Source organism: Nycticebus coucang, chromosome 18 (assembly GCF_027406575.1).
Source record: "Nycticebus coucang isolate mNycCou1 chromosome 18, mNycCou1.pri, whole genome shotgun sequence".
In the NCBI taxonomy this organism is placed as follows: Eukaryota; Metazoa; Chordata; class Mammalia; order Primates; family Lorisidae; genus Nycticebus; species Nycticebus coucang.
Window position 1 is genome coordinate 50,237,150 of NC_069797.1, and position 16,919 is coordinate 50,254,068.

A 16,919-nucleotide genomic window follows, 5' to 3' on the forward strand; every position below is an offset into this window, starting at 1 on the left:
GATGGGCATTTGGGTTGCTTCCATGACTTGGCAATTATGAATTGAGCTGCAGTAAACATTCTGGTGCAAATGTGTTTGTGGTAAAATGATTTTCACATGAATGGCCAACAAACATAGGAAAAATGCTCATCGTCTCTAATCATCAGAGAAAAGCAAATCAAAACTGCTCTGAAATAACTCTTAACTCCAGTAACATTAGCCCACATCACAAAGTCCCAAGTCTGCTGATGCTGATGTGGATGTGGAGAGAAGGGAACACTTCTACACTGCTGATAGGACTAATACAACCTTTAGGGGGGAAAAAGTATGGAGAATTCATAAAGAACTAAAAATAGACCTTCTGTTTGATCCTGCAATTCCAGTACTAGGTATCTACCCAGGAGAATGAAAATCAGCTTTACCTACTGTAGGAAACTTAGGCTACTTTTTCAGCAATGCAGGTAGAAAGAACTCAGTCTGCAACATTGTCTTATTTGGTGGCAATTTCCAAGTGCCTTACCAGATGCAAAATATCTGTATGGGTTTCTCCCTAAAGAGAGCTAAGGAATTTGTATGAAGATCAGTTGGATGACTGCACTACCTAACCCTGTCCCCTGGGCCAGGCCAAAAACTATCTCCTTTAACTCAAAATTCATTTTGGCATGGTGAACTTCAAAGCTATCACAGCCAAAGAAGGGCCCTGTTGGCCCTCAGAGAGGATTACAATCCAGGAGAGAAGAAAGGATGGGTACAAAGAAGCAATGTGATAGAACACACTGAGCTTTTGAAGACATGCCTCATAGATCCCTTCCTTCAGATCAACCTCTCTTAGGCTATGAGGCCTCAAGTAATCGAATTAACTTCTTAGACCCTCAGCATCCTCATTTCCAGCCTAAAGATAATGACATAGGGCTGCCATGAGGTTTAATAAAACTATTATCAATATTAAGATTTAGTTCTAACTAACATTTGCTTTACACTTTACAATTAACAAATCACTTTACACTTAGCATTTTAAAAAATGGTAAAAGTGTTATTTGTAAGAATTAAATCTTTGTGAAAACACTTAGGTCATACTCTTTTCCTTATAACTACAGAGGACTGTGCAAAACTCTCCTCCTAGGAGCTACCCGGTTTGATACTAAGAGTCTGTTGCCCAAGTGTTGGTGCATTTGGTCTTCGGGGGAAGGATAATTCAACCAGATGTACTGCCTTACATAAGATTTTGGGAAAATTACTTCTTTCTGAATTCCAATTTTCTCATCCATAAAACAGGTTTATTACCACTTAGATTATTGTGCTATCAAGAAAAAAATTCCTGGTAAAGGAGAGGAGAACAACAGGAGAGATGTAGACTAATAATACTCCATAACTACAGGCAGGCTTTCCCCTAGGTTAGACCCAAATTCGTGGTTTTTTTTTTTTTTCACTTGCAGTGAAGTGCCAGGTCAGGGACCTGCGGTGGGACTGACAGAGAGATGATCATAAAGTATTTACAGTTTTGCAAGCTGATTGTTAACCCATTGGTGGCTTGGAGCCAACTGTGATGGGAGCATTTACACCATGGCAATTGGCAAATGCTGCAAATTAGGGCATTTGGGGTTTTTTGGTTTCTGGTTTTTGTTTTTGTTTTTGATTTTGGAGAGGGAGACCAAAACATTTAGAAAACCTATTTAAGGAAATAATCAATGACAGCTTTCCAGGGGTAACAAGACAGAAATACAAGAGGTCTAATGATCCCCAGAAAAATACTTGCAAAAAGGACTTCACCATTGCATATCATACCAAAAGTAAGAGAGAATTTTAAAATTAGAAAGAGAAAAGCACCTAGTCACCTATAAAGAAAACGCCATCAGACTAACAGCTAACCTCTAAGGAGAAACCACACAGCCAAGAAGACAATGGGATGGTATTTTCAAAGTGAGAAATTAAAAGAAAAAACAAAAACTGGCAGCCAGGAATTTGTTATCTTGCCAGAATAAGCCTCATAAATGAAGGAGAAATAAAGTCTTTTCCAAAGAAATGCTGAGAGAATTCATCACTACTCCATTGGGCCTACAGGACATGCTCAAAGGAACCTCAACTATTGAAACAAAAGGTCAATATTCACCATCATGAAAATACACAAAAGCATAAAGCTCACAGGTCTTATAAAACAATCTCACAAAGGAGTCAGATAGAGGAATTAAATGGCAATGTGTCAAAAGTTCAGCAAACCACAAAGACAAAAAGAAAAAAATTTACAAAACAATTAAAAATCAACTAACAATATGACAAGAACAAAGCCTCACAGATCAATATTAACCCTGAACACAAATGGATTAAATGCTCCACTTAAACAATATAGATTGGCAGAACAACTTTTTAAAAAACATGATATATATGCATGTTGCTTATAAGAAACTTACCTTAAACTATATGTGAAGACACATATAGACTGAAAGTAAATAAAACCAAAAGTGAGCAAGAGCAGCTATACTTAGGTCAGACAATTAAGTTCACAAACTCATCCCAGAAAAAGTGCTACCTACCTCATTGCTGAATATCACTACAGTAACCTTCAAGGTAATTCCCCCTTGGGAAGTGATGCCCTAATGGCAGGCCCTAGACTACCCTTCAGATCAATTTTGAAACTCTTTTTCCTGGAAAGCCATCACAGCTATCGTCATATGAGTTTTGACGATTAAGTTTGTGAAAAAAGGGCTACATACCTCATTGCTGAATATCACTATGGTCAACAGATGACCAGGGGAAGTACCTCAGAGGTAACCACGGTGATAGTCAACAATGAGGTATGTAGCACATTTTCTAGGATGAGACTGCAAACTTAATCGTCCAACCTCATAAATGTCATCCTACTTATTCTTGCTAGTGGATTTTATTTTAAAGAACTTTGCTGATGATGCATTTATTTTTCCCTCCTTGCTCCTTTCAGTTTTTTTGTAGTTTTGATTTTGGCCCTGTCCTCAGAGACAGCTGTATGCTTACAAACCCCTCCAATTAGGGACAAGGATCTGGCAGTGCATGGGTAACTGGAAACAGGTTATAGAGTTAGTTCTGAAGGAAGTGGAGTATGCGGAGGGAGCAGGATGATATGCCTTACAGGGTTATCCTTTCGATGATAGTCATATACCATATAAAGCAGACTAAGTCAAAAATAGTAAAAAAAGAAAAAAATACACAAATAGTGTCACTATATAGTGATAAAGGTATCAATTAAGCAAGAGGATATAATAATCCTATCATAAGATCCTAATACTAGAACTGCCACTGCTGGGAGAGTGGGGTTGTTTAATGGAATCACACAATAGGGGAATCCACCTTCAGCTCAGACCTCAATTAGCAAGTATCTATTCCCATTTAAAGCCGTGAAAACCCTCCTCCCTTTATGCAGTGTGGGGACTGTTGCCACCAACCTGAGCACTCTGGTGAAACAGAGTCAGAGAAATATGAGGATTTCCCAGTCACAGTATCACTGACAGCCAACATTTTGTGCTTGCTGAATTACATTCAAGGAAAATGTGGCCACCCACGAAATCTGTGAAAAACGACTAAACCCTTAAAGACTTTTCTCTGAGCAGGTGGGATTATTTATTAGGACCTATACTAAAAAGACAATTTGGGATACACTAATGATTCTCAAAACCGGAAGAAGGATCCATCCCAAGCCAGCCCTGAGGGTTAGCACCAGTCTCCTCCAGGTGAGAGGAATTAGACAACCATCAGCATCTGTACATCTTTCCAGTTCATTTCTAACATGTATGGCAAATGATTCTATTTCAGAGTGTGATTCCAATTGTTCTTTACAAATCCTTCCCATGTATTAATGTGTCTTACCAGAGGGCAACACCTAACACGACATGCCTTACTAGCTGACATCTGCTCGAATTGGTCAGGGCTGATGACCACCCCATTATTAGGTTGTGTTTTGTTTTGTTTTTTATATTACCCCTGTTATGGATACTGGGTTCAGACAAGAATCTGGTACCTATGGCAAGAAAAGCTAAAGGAAACAATATCACTTATAGAACAGCTTCTTAATGAAATGCATTCTGATATGGTTGCACTGCACATTATATAAACTCACTTGTTTAATTTTTGGAAAAAAGTGTCCAAGGTGTGTAGAAAGTCCATAGGTGTGATTTAGGACACCTATCCACTTCTCACCTGGGACCATTACATAAATCTATGAGTGGCAGAAACTTCTATTTGCCTTTTCTAATAGTCATTCTACCCTTTTATCATATATGTTACTGAGAACACAATGTGCCAAGCTAAAATACTACATTTCCTGGAATATAGGGGTGGGTAATGGCACATAAATGAAAATCATTGGGTAGCATTTCTAGGAATGTTATTTAAAATTCTTCCTTTTTGCCTTTGTCCCTTCCTCTGATTTGGTACTTGGGATGTAAATGTGATGGCTGGAGCTACAGCAGCCAACTTGAGACTGTGAAGAGACTTTGAGCATGAGAGCCACACAATGAGATAAGGGGGATAGAAAAATAGATGGAAAGTCCCTATTGACATCATGAAGCTACACATCAGCCCTGGACAACTGACTGAGAGAAAAATAAACACCCATATCATAGTATCATAATTTATTGATATTCAGATTCCCTGTTACATACCAACTTCATTATAATACATACACTACATTTCCTTGAGATACTAGAAGACAACATGCTATCAAGTTACAAATTCTTGTACCAGCTGGCAACTGATAATCATAGATGTGAAATAGAATAGTGTATAATATTAAATTTAGTATTCTATTTAAATATTCTATAAATTATATATTAAATTTAATAATAAAATGATAATGATAATCTCATTATACAGATAAGAGCAGTAAAATTCAAAAACATGAAGTGACTTTCCCAGGTCCTCCTAGCTCGTGAGAAAAATATCTGAGGGTCAAAGACAAATTTCCCCCTCCCAAGTCAGGATATCTCCAACTTACAACACAGCCAACTTCTTCCAGCCAGCCTGAGGGAGGGCTCCTCTGTCAGCACCAAAAATAGCACATGATATCTCCTTGCACTAAACTCCCTCTCCCTGCCACTCTCACCCTCCTCGAAGGTGACCTCTAAGAATATCCAAGAGTTGCTGGAATGGCAACTTATTTCTGAAGAAGCACTTTTATATAAACAAGAATTGCACAAATATGATACAAGAGGTCAAAAGCTAGAAGGTGAGTTTACTCTAGAACAAAGATCAATAAGCAGAGGTCAGTAGGCCAAATCTGGGCCACTGTCTGTGTTTGTGAATAAAGTTTTATTGGGACGCAGTCATTTCCATTCCTCTATGTGTTGTCTTTGGCTGTGCTTGTGCTACAGCAGCAGAGCTGAGTAGAAACTGTGTGGCCTGAGAAGCTGAAAATATTTACTCTCTGAGCCTTTACAGGAAACATTTGCTAATTCCCGATGTAAAAGACTAAGTGTATTTACCCCTTTGGTGACACCCATCAACCAGGACCACCAAAGAATTTCCCCAAGCTTCAGAGACAGCCCCTGAAGGCCATATGTCCACACAGTCCCTGCTGCCAGCTCCAGCAGGCACGCAGCGCCGGGACAGATAACGCAGACAAATGTGCTCGCAAATGGCAGCGCTCAAATAACGGTCGTACATTTGATGTTTGTGGTTTTCCTTTTTCTTTCTTTTTTTTTTTTCTTTTTTAATAAGAGAGAAACACACACCACTAACATACAACTAAAGGTCAATGAGACAGTTAAGAGAGAATGATGACAGGGCAAGGTATGAGAGAAATGCTGTCAACGCAATCTGCAAGATTCCAGCCAGTCGAACAGCATCGGTAAGGAATAATGAGCCATCCGAAGAGCTGAAAAAGGTCAGGGAAGATGGGGTGGATGATATTAGAAGGAAATAAGAAAAATTGGAAAAGTCAGAGTATTCATAAATAGGGGCAGGAAAGACAGATGGACTGTCAGGGAGGGTAAATTGCTCCAAGAGGAGATGAGAAATCTGCCAAGAACTGAGAGGAAATCAGATCCTGGACCCACCACACACGCTGGGGAAAGGAATAATAAAGACAAGTCTGCAAGATGATGTACAAATGGTATTTTTTTTGAAAATAGACTAATAAAATGCAGATGAAACCCATCAAATTGAAAAATGCTTTTCATCACCTGAAACTCGGCAGAACAGTATGGCTGTGGACGCCAGTTAGAAAGGAGTTTGAAATCTGCTTCCATTGCCTAATAGTACACCTATACCAGAATTAATTTCACTGAGAAGAAATTTCATAAGTGGCCCTTCTAACCCAGCTTGGCTTACTATAAGCACCAGAATCTTTGTCTGGGGTTCACTGAGGTACAAAGAATTAGATTATACTGATTGCATTTGTTAGGTAAAGTCCCTCTTATAATTGTGTTTTACCCCAAAAGGTGTGCCATGCACCATAACCCCCAACCCCCTCCTTCTTTCCCTTTCCCTGCTCCTCATTCTCCTACCCTACCCCCTTGTATTAGCTCATCTACTGCCTTCATATTAGAATTGAGTACATTGGATTCCTGCTTCTCCATTCTTGTGATGCTTTACTAAGAAGAATGTGTTCCGGAGGCAGAGCAAGATAGCAGCTGGGTAACAGCTTTCTTACATCTGGGCACCGAGAGTCTGGGGAGATAGAACTCCAGGCATCTCTGGCTGGTGAGATCTGCCTATCATCACCCCTGCGTGGATACAGGGAGTCAGCGAGAGACTTCTGGACCCCAAGAGGAGGACTAAAACAGTGGAAAACCGGCAAGTGGTCGCCTGTGTTCAATCGGTCTAAATCCGCCCGCAACTGTAAGTTCAGTAGCAGTGAGACTGCAAAGCAGAAAGGCCTTACCTGTGAACTGTTTTGGTGTCTTTGGACTTGGCACTCAGTTGAACTGCCTTGGGGAGAGCCTGAATGGGAGTGCGGAGATCTTTGGCCATTGTCTAGGGCCCCAGTCTGAGCCACTGAGCCAGACAGAGCTAATGGTGTTTGGCGGTGGGTCGCAGGGAGCCATTGTGAGCGATCTGCCCCGGCAAGCTCCGCCCTCAGGGTCGCAGACCTATAATTGGGTGGGAGCTGGTAACCCAGTGACCAAGTTGCCTAAGGGCGGGGTCTGAGCCGCCTTGCAGCCCCAACCCTCAGGGGCAGAGTGAGACCAGTTTTGGCACACTGGGTAAGTGGATAGCCACTTCAGCAGTGATTCCAGCGACAAGCACTCTCCTGGGAAAGCTTCTGCTCAGCAAGTGAACAAGTTCAAAGTGCCTTTTAAGTGGGCTGAAGAGAGATTTAGGGTGTCTACCTGCTGGGGTTTGAGAAATCAGCACCCTCCAGTCGTATCAGAACTATGATTAACATCTTATACCCCAGAAGACCACGTGTTGCCCAGACAATATTCAATAACATATACATACTGCTTTGTTTTTTGTTGTCTTTTTTGTTTGTTTGTTTGTTTTGGTTTGGTTGTTTTTTTGTTTATTTTGATGTTGTTGATGTTGTTTTGTTTTATAAGTTCAACCTTTTCCATACAGATCCTTTTTCTTTCTCAATTTTTCTAGTTTAATTATAATTTCCCATTGCTGCCCTTTTGAATAATTAGAACTTCATTTTTGCTAGTGTTTCTACTGCTATTATTTGGTTTCTCACCCAATTTTATCCCGTAAAGTTTTCTGTTTGCTTGTTTTGGTTTGATTTATAGCATTTTTGTCTTTCCTCTCTACTGGGTGGACGTGGGGTACTGTGTCTGATCAGGTTAGCAAAGAGCTGCTGACCTCAAGGGAACCACCCAACTGGGCAACCCCAGAAGGTGGGTTTTTTTAAGGTTGTATCAAAGTACCCTACTGTACATCTATATTGCTCTGGTCTCACTCTTTCTGTGCCTCTCTTCTTTTTGTCAATATTCCTTTTACCCACCCCCTCTCCTTTCTCTATTTTTCTTTTTTTTCTTATCACTTGGTCCTCCTTTCTTTCATCCCTTTTTTGCTCTTCAACCTTCTTACCCCTCTGGTCCTGTAACCGTTAGTCCACAGGCACGAGAACTTAAAGAGAAAGAGGAAGTGAAAGGAAAATTAGGGCAAGGAAACAGATAAAAGAAACGACTCATGAGGAAGAATCAGCACAAAACTCCAGGCAACATGAAGAACCAGTCCAGAACAACCCCACCAAGGGATCATGAGGTAGCTACTGCAGATGATTCCACCTATAAAGAAATGTTAGGAATGACAGAAAGGGAATTTAGAATACACATGTTGAAAACAATGAAAGAAATGATGGAAACAATGAAGGAAACTGCTAATAAAGTGGAAAATAACCAAAAGGAAATCCAAAAACAGAATCAAATCAGAGATGAACGATATGAAGAATATAAAAAGGATATAGCAGAGCTGAAGGAACTGAAACAGTCAATTAGGGAACTTAAAGATGCAATGGAAAGTATCAGCAAGAGGTTAGACCATGCAGAAGAAAGAATTTCAGAGGTAGAAGACAAAGTTCTTGAGATAACTCAGATAGTAAAAGAGGCAGAAAAGAAGGGAGAGAAAGCAGAACATTCACTGTCAGAATTATGGGACTTTATGAAGCATTCCAACATACGAGTTATAGGAATTCCAGAAGGGGAAGAAGAATGCCCCAGAGGAATGGAAGCCATACTAGAGAATATTATACAAGAAAATTTCCCAAATATCACCAAAGATTCTGACACACTGCTTTCAGAGGGCTATCGGACCCCAGGTCGCTTCAACTCTAACCAAGCTTCTCCAAGACACATTGTGATGAACCTGTCTAAAGTCAAGACAAAAGAAAAGATTCTGCAAGCTGCTAGGAGTAAGCGCCAGTTGACCTACAGGGGCAAATCCATCAGAGTGACCGCAGACTTCTCTAATGAAACTTTCCAAGCAAGAAGACAATGGTCATCTACCTTTAATCTACTTAAACAGAACAATTTCCAGCCCAGAATTCTGTACCCTGCTAAGCTAAGCTTCAAAATTGACGGAGAAATCAAATCATTTACGGATATACAAACATTGAGGAAATTCACAACAACAAGACCAGCTCCACAGGAAATACTTCAACCTGTTCTGCACACTGACCACCACAATGGATCGGCATCAAAGTAAGAACTCAGAAATTAAAGGACAGAACCTAATCTCCACACTGATTGAAAAGATAAAACTAAGCAATGGACTCTCACCAAATAAGACAAATAGAATACTACCACACTTATCAATTATCTCAATAAATGTTAATGGCTTGAATTCCCCACTGAAGAGACATAGATTGGTTGACTGGATTAAAAAACACAAGCCATCTATTTGCTGTCTGCAAGAAACACACCTGGCTTCAAAAGACAAATTAAAGCTCCGAGTCAAGGGTTGGAAGACAATTTTTCAGGCAAATGGAATTCAGAAGAAAAGAGGAGTTGCAATCTTATTTTCAGATACATGTGGATTTAAAGCAACTAAAGTCAAAAAAGACAAAGATGGTTACTTTATATTGGTCAAGGGAAAAATACAAGAAGACATTTCAATTCTAAATATCAATGCACCCAATATAAATGCTCCCAGATTCTTGAAACAGACCTTACTCAGTCTGAGCAGTATGATATCTCATAATACCATCATAACAGGGGACTTTAACACTCCTCTTACAGAGCTCGACAGATCCTCTAAACAGAAATTAAACAAAGATATAAGAGATTTAAATGAGACCCTAGAACAACTGTGCTTGACAGACGCATATAGAACACTCCACCCCAAAGATAAAGAATATACATTATTCTCATCACTCCATGGAACATTCTCCAAAATTGATCATATCCTGGGACACAAAACAAGTATCAACAGAATCAAAAGAATTGAAATTTTACCTTGTATCTTCTCAGACCATAAGGCACTAAAGGTGGAACTCAACTCTAACAAAAATGCTCGACCCCACCCAAAGACATGGAAATTAAACAATCTTCTGTTGAATAACAGATGGGTGAAGGAAGAAATAAAACAGGAAATCATTAACTTCCTTGAGCATAACAACAATGAAGACACAAGCTACCAAAACCTGTAGGATACTGCAAAAGCAGTTTTGAGAGGAAAATTCATCACTTTAGATGCCTACATTCGAAAAACAGAAAGAGAGCACATCAACAATCTCACAAGAGATCTTATGGAATTGGAAAAAGAAGAACAATCTAAGCCTAAACTCAGTAGAAGAAAAGAAATATCCAAAATCAAATCAGGGAACAATGAAACTGAAAACAAAAGAATCATTCAGAAAATTAACGAAACAAGGAGTTGGTTTTTTGAAAAAATAAATAAAATAGATAAACCATTGGCCAGACTAACGAGGAATAGAAAAGTAAAATCTCTAGTAACCTCAATCAGAAATGATAAAGGGGAAATAACAACTGATCCCACAGAGGTACAAGAGATCATCTCTGAATACTACCAGAAACTCTATGCCCAGAAATTTGACAATGTGAAGGAAATGGATCAATATTTGGAATCACACCCTCTCCCTAGACTTAGCCAGCAAGAAATAGAGCTCCTGAACAGACCAATTTCAAGCACTGAGATCAAAGAAACAATAAAAAATCTTCCAACCAAAAAATGCCCTGGTCCAGATGGCTTCACACCAGAATTCTATCAAACCTTCAAGGAAGAGCTTATTCCTGTACTGCAGAAATTATTCCAAAAAATTGAGGAAGAAGGAATCTTCCCCCAACACATTCTATGAAGCAAACATCACCCTGATACCAAAACCAGGAAAAGACCCAAACAAAAAGGAGAATTTCAGACCAATCTCACTCATGAATATAGACGCAAAAATCCTCAACAAAATCCTAGCCAATAGATTACAGCTTATCATCAAAAAAGTCATTCATCATGATCAAGTAGGCTTCATCCCAGGGATGCAAGGCTGGTTTAACATATGCAAGTCTATAAACGTTATCCACCATATTGACAGAGGCAAAAATAAAGATCACATGATCCTCTCAATAGATGCAGAAAAAGCATTTGATAAAATCCAGCATCCTTTTCTAATTAGAACACTGAAGAGTATAGACATAGGTGGCACATTTCTAAAACTGATTGAAGCTATCTATGACAAACCCACAGCCAATATTTTACTGAATGGAGTAAAACTGAAAGCTTTTCCTCTTAGAACTGGAACCAGACAAGTTTGTCCTCTGTCACCTTTACTATTCAACGTAGTGCTGGAAGTTCTAGCCAATACAATTAGGCAAGACAAGGAAATAAAGGGAATCCAAATGGGAGCAGAAGAGGTCAAACTCTCCCTCTTTGCTGACGACATGATCTTATACTTAGAGAACCCCAAAGACTCAACCACAAGACTCCTAGAAGTCATCAAAAAAATACAGTAATGTTTCAGGATATAAAATCAATGTCCACAAGTCAGTAGCCTTTGTGTACACCAATAACACTCAAGATGAGAAGCTAATTAAGGACACAACTGCCTTCACCATAGTCACAAAGAAAATGAAATACCTAGGAATATACCTAACAAAGGAGGTGAAGGACCTCTATAAAGTAAACTATGAAATCCTCAGAAAGGAAATAGCAGAGGATATTAACAAATGGAAGAACATACCATGCTCATGGATGGGAAGAATCAACATTGTTAAAATGTCTATACTTCCCAAAGCAATCTACCTATTCAATGCCATTCCTATCAAAATACCAACATCGTACTTTCAAGATTTGGAAAAAATGATTCTGCGTTTTGTATGGAACCGGAAAAAAACCCGTATAGCTAAGGCAATTCTTAGTAATAGAAATAAAGCTGGGGGCATCAGCATACCAGATTTTAGTCTGTACTACAAAGCCATAGTGCTCAAGACAGCATGGTACTGGCACAAAAACAGAGACATAGACACTTGGAATCGAATTGAAAACCATGAAATGAAACTAACATCTTACAACCACCTAATCTTCGATAAACCAAACAAGAACATACCTTGGGGGAAAGACTCCCTATTCAATAAATGGTCTTGGGAGAACTGGATGTCTACATGTAAAAGACTGAAACTGGACCCACACCTTTCCCCACTCACAAAAATGGATTCAAGATGGATAAAGGACTTAAACTTAAGGCATGAAACAATAAAAATCCTCCAAGAAAGCATAGGAAAAACACTGGAAGATATTGGTCTGGGGAAAGACTTCATGAAGAAAACTGCCATGGCAATTGCAACAACAACAAAAATAAACAAATGGGACTTCATTAAACTGAAAAGCTTCTGTACAGCTAAGGAGACAATAACCAAAGCAAAGAGACAACCTACACAATGGGAAAGGATATTTGCATATTTTCAATCAGACAAAAGCTTGATAACTAGGATCTATAGAGAACTCAAATTAATCCACATGAAAAAAGCCAACAATCCCATATATCAATGGGCAAGAGACATGAATAGAACTTTCTCTAAAGATGACAGACGAATGGCTAACAAACACATGAAAAAATGTTCATCATCTCTATATATTAGAGAAATGCAAATCAAAACTATCCTGAGATACCATCTAACCCCAGTGAGAATGGCCCACATCTCAAAATCTCAAAACTGCAGATGCTGGCGTGGATGTGGAGAGAAAGGAACACTTTTACACTGCTGGTGGGACTGCAAACTAGTACAACCCTTTTGGAAGGAAGTATGGAGAAACCTCAAAGCACTCAAGCTAGACCTCCCATTTGATCCTGCAATCCCATTACTGGGCATCTACCCAGAAGGAAAGAAATCCTTTTATCATAAGGACACTTGTACTAGACTGTTTATTGCAGCTCAATTTACAATCGCCAAAATGTGGAAACAGCCTAAATGCCCACCAACCCAGGAATGGATTAACAAGCTGTGGTATATGTATACCATGGAATACTATTCAGCCATTAAAAAAAATGGAGACTTTACATCCTTCGTATTAACCTGGATGGACGTGGAAGACATTATTCTTAGTAAAGCATCACAAGAATGGAGAAGCATGAATCCTATGTACTCAATTTTGATATGAGGACAATTCATGACAATGAAGGTTATGGGGGGGGAAGCAGAAAGAGGGGGTGGGGCCTTGGTGTGTGTCACACTTTATGGGGGGCAAGACATGATTGCAAGAGGGACTTTACCTAACAATTGCAATCAGTGTAACCTGGCTTATTGTACCCTCAATGAATCCCCAACAATAAAAAAAAAAAAAAAAGAAGAATGTGTTCCATCTCCATCCAGGTTAATGCAAAAGACGTAAAGTCTCCATCTCTTTTAATGGCTGAATAGTAGTCCATGGTATACATATACCATGGTTTGTTAACCCATTCCTGGGTTGATGGGCATTTGGAGCATAAGCACCAAAATCTTAACTAGGGATGGTATATTACCCATATATCATAATTAAGTAATGAAAGCTATGACATCAGCCCTGGCCAGTGAGAAGAAACACCTGCTGTAAGCCATACAGGTATACACTAGCCAAGCATCAGCCCTGTTATGAGACATAGCAATACCTAGGATGGATCTGTGAAAAATGGCCAGCACCTCAGTCTAACATAAGACCTATGTGCATGTGTGTAAGTGAAGAGAAAGATATGAGTCCTCACACTAATTTACACTTCCTTCTGAGGAAGGTCTGATGGTAACAGTCATTGCTGGCCTGGGATGAACCCTTCTTCCTTTAGACTTTGAGTATCACCTATGTTCCCAAGTTGGCTTCTTACTACAGGCCCTAATGACTATCTGCTCAATCAGAATCTTTAAGGATTTAAACATTTTTCATTGATTTCCTCTCATTATAAGCACAAAAGTTTGGCTAACTATTCCTATTGGTAAGAAAACCTCATATTTCTCTGACTCTGTTGCACCAGAGTGCTCAGGCTGGTGGCAGTACCCCCCACATGGTAACAAAGGAAAAGATTTTTTTCATGGCCTCTAATGAGAAGAGATACTTGGTGATTCAGAACTAAGATGAAAATGGATGAAAGTTATGTCCCTTTAACCTTTCTTAACCTCTGTTTCCTCATCTATAGAATGGTTGTAGTAGAATAAAGAAATTATTTGAGCAGCTGATACATGTTTGAACCTAAACTACCTACATGAAAAAAATTCTGCCATCCACTAACCCACCACAGAATACCCATGTTGATACACCAATGTGAGGGGAAAAAAAATCAAAGAAAGAAAGAATTTGGTTTTAGGCCAATGTATTAACTGGCCATGTGTCCTTGGCCTATGTTCCCATTTAAGCCACAGTATCCCCACCTGCCAAGTGAAAGCTCAGTTCTAGAAGGACAGTTTCTCTGAGGCTCCAGAGAACAAGGCTGAACATCCTCTCTCCCCACAAGCAATCCACTTCTACCTGGCCAATTTTCCATCACCTGTTTTACATACTACCTCGTCATGATAAAAGGAGACCATTATTTAAAGAGATTAAAAAGTTTGAATACCTCCATCAATATTCTATGCATCTATCACGTGATCTTTTAAAAATCATTTTTAAATATTTTTGTAAGATAAAATATGCAGTACTTACATTAAAATGTTGAAATTAAAAGGGAGGATTAACCAAGGTGTTTAGTGAAGAATAATGAAAAGTAATAAAAAATTGACTTCATTTCAAAATGGGAATGACTAGCTGGGGTAAGGATTGGATTGATATTATTTGTCATAAGTTGTCTGTGTTCTGAGATTTTTGGGAAATGCCCTGAAATCCACATTACCTTGTCTGTAAGTCTGGGTTGATCCACCAGAAGGCACACTGTCTGAAAGGACAGAGCATCACTTTCTTATTGCTGCTCTAATAAATTAAGATACATTTAGGGGTTAGAAACAACAGTCTGAAATAGTTGAGACTACCCATGCCATTGGCAGAGTGTTTGTTTGTTTGTTTTCCTGGAGGCTATAGGGGAGAACCTTGCCTTTTATAGCTTCTCGAGGCTGCCCACACTCCTTGGCTCACAGCCCTTCTGTCTTCAATGCCAGCAGTGGTCATTCAAGTCTCTCTCACATACATCACTCTATCTCTGTCTCTTCTGATCCCCTCTTTCCCTTACATGGACACTTGTGATTACATTGCACCCACTTAGATAATCCAGGATAATCTCCCATCCAAGGTCAGCTAATTGCCAATCTTAATTCCTCCTTGCCATGTAACATGACAGACTCACCGTTTCTGAAAATTGGAACATGAACACTTTTTGTGGGAGGGTAAAGTAGAAGGCAGGGCATTATTCTGCCCACCATAGACAGTTTACAAGGAAGGATGTCTCAGGATCTGCCAGAGCAGGATGTGGGTGGGAAATGATGGAAGGAGAAAGGGTTATTACCAGGGCATCTGCAAGCACTAATGTCAGGGTAGAAGGATAAACTGAAAGGAAAGTGTCAGAAGTCCAAAATAAATACTGAGAGCCCTGGTTAGGTAAGTATGAGTCACAGTTGGAAGTATTTATGAGAGGGGGACCAGGATTGACTTAGGAAGTTGTCCAGAGTCAAAAAAGTATGGGCACCATGAGGCAGGCTGCTTCTAGAACACCTGGGCTTCAAAATAACCAACAATGACGATGATGACACCCTTTACTGAATGCTTGCCACCTGCCAAATATAATACTGAGTACTTAAAGTATCTGTGATTCAATCTTCATAGTAACTCCATGAGACTGGTAGCTTTGAGCCCATTTTAAGGAAGGGTAACTTAAGCTTGCAGAGATAAAATGACTTACCCAAGGACACTCAAGTTTTGAAACTGGAATTCTAAGACAGGTTCATCTGACTTCAAAGCTCCCTAAACCCCTAGGTGTAGGACCTTACAACAGAATTATCTTCCTTTGCCAGACTGGATAAAGGGTCCTACAAAAATGTTACTACTCAGTAACTTCGTGTTTTTTCATCTGAAATGAGCTTGTGGAATCAAAATCTTAATTTGAATTTTTTTTCTTAATTCTCAACTTGTAACTTTTTTATTTTAAGGATTTGTAACCACACTCTTTAATGCTAAGTAACGAGCACTGTGCGAGCCACCTTAGGCTACGTGTTTGGAAAATATTTTCCCACTTGACAAGTAGTTTATAAATGTTGGTTACACTCCCTTTTAAAAAGCATCACCTGGAAGTGTTCTGCTTAGTGTTAGAAGGCTGTCAGGGCATTGAGAAACTGCAGAAAAAACCTCCACCATGAGGTCTCCGTCCCTTCTCCTGGCTCACTTCTCCTTCACCCCAGCACTCCACTATTCCTCCCAGGCATCTGAACACATGAGATGAAGTAGTCAGCACCCTTTAGCTGCTAGAAGAAAGAGGACCAATAATTTAATTTTGTTTTCCAGCATTTATCAGATAAATTCAAATTGGCATTGATTCATCTCCAGAAGAAAATTTTCCCACAGAATGCCCTGGTATTTGAGGCAAAGGCAGCCTTCCTCCTAATCTCAGAACAATAGAAAAATGTCTTTTGAGACTGAATTATGGAGCCCCTCCATCCACCAAGCCTGATTCAGGCTCTGGCATTCTGTGTCCTTGATGTATCACTTTCCATACACAACACTGGATAATGCGGTGAGAATCTCTGCCTACAAAAAGGAGATGAGGTGTTCCCCCAAAAAGGAGTTCTCCACAGATAACTGACCAACAATCACTAGTCAGGTCTTAAGAGTTAGAGGCAGAGGGGGGAGGAAGATGGCAGCCGAGTAATAGCTTCCTTGCAACTGGGCATGGACCCATCAAAACCCTAGGCCAGAGGCATGGTAACTTAAAGAGTAAGAGGAAGTGAAAGGAAAATTAGGGCAAGGAAACAGATAAAATAAAGCACTCATGAGGAAGAATCAGCAGAAAAATCCTGGCAACATGAAAAACCAGTCCAGAGCAACCCCTCCAAGGGACCATGAGGTAGCTACTGCAGAGGATTCCACCTATAAAGAAATGTTAGGAATGACAGAAAGGAAATTTAGAATACACA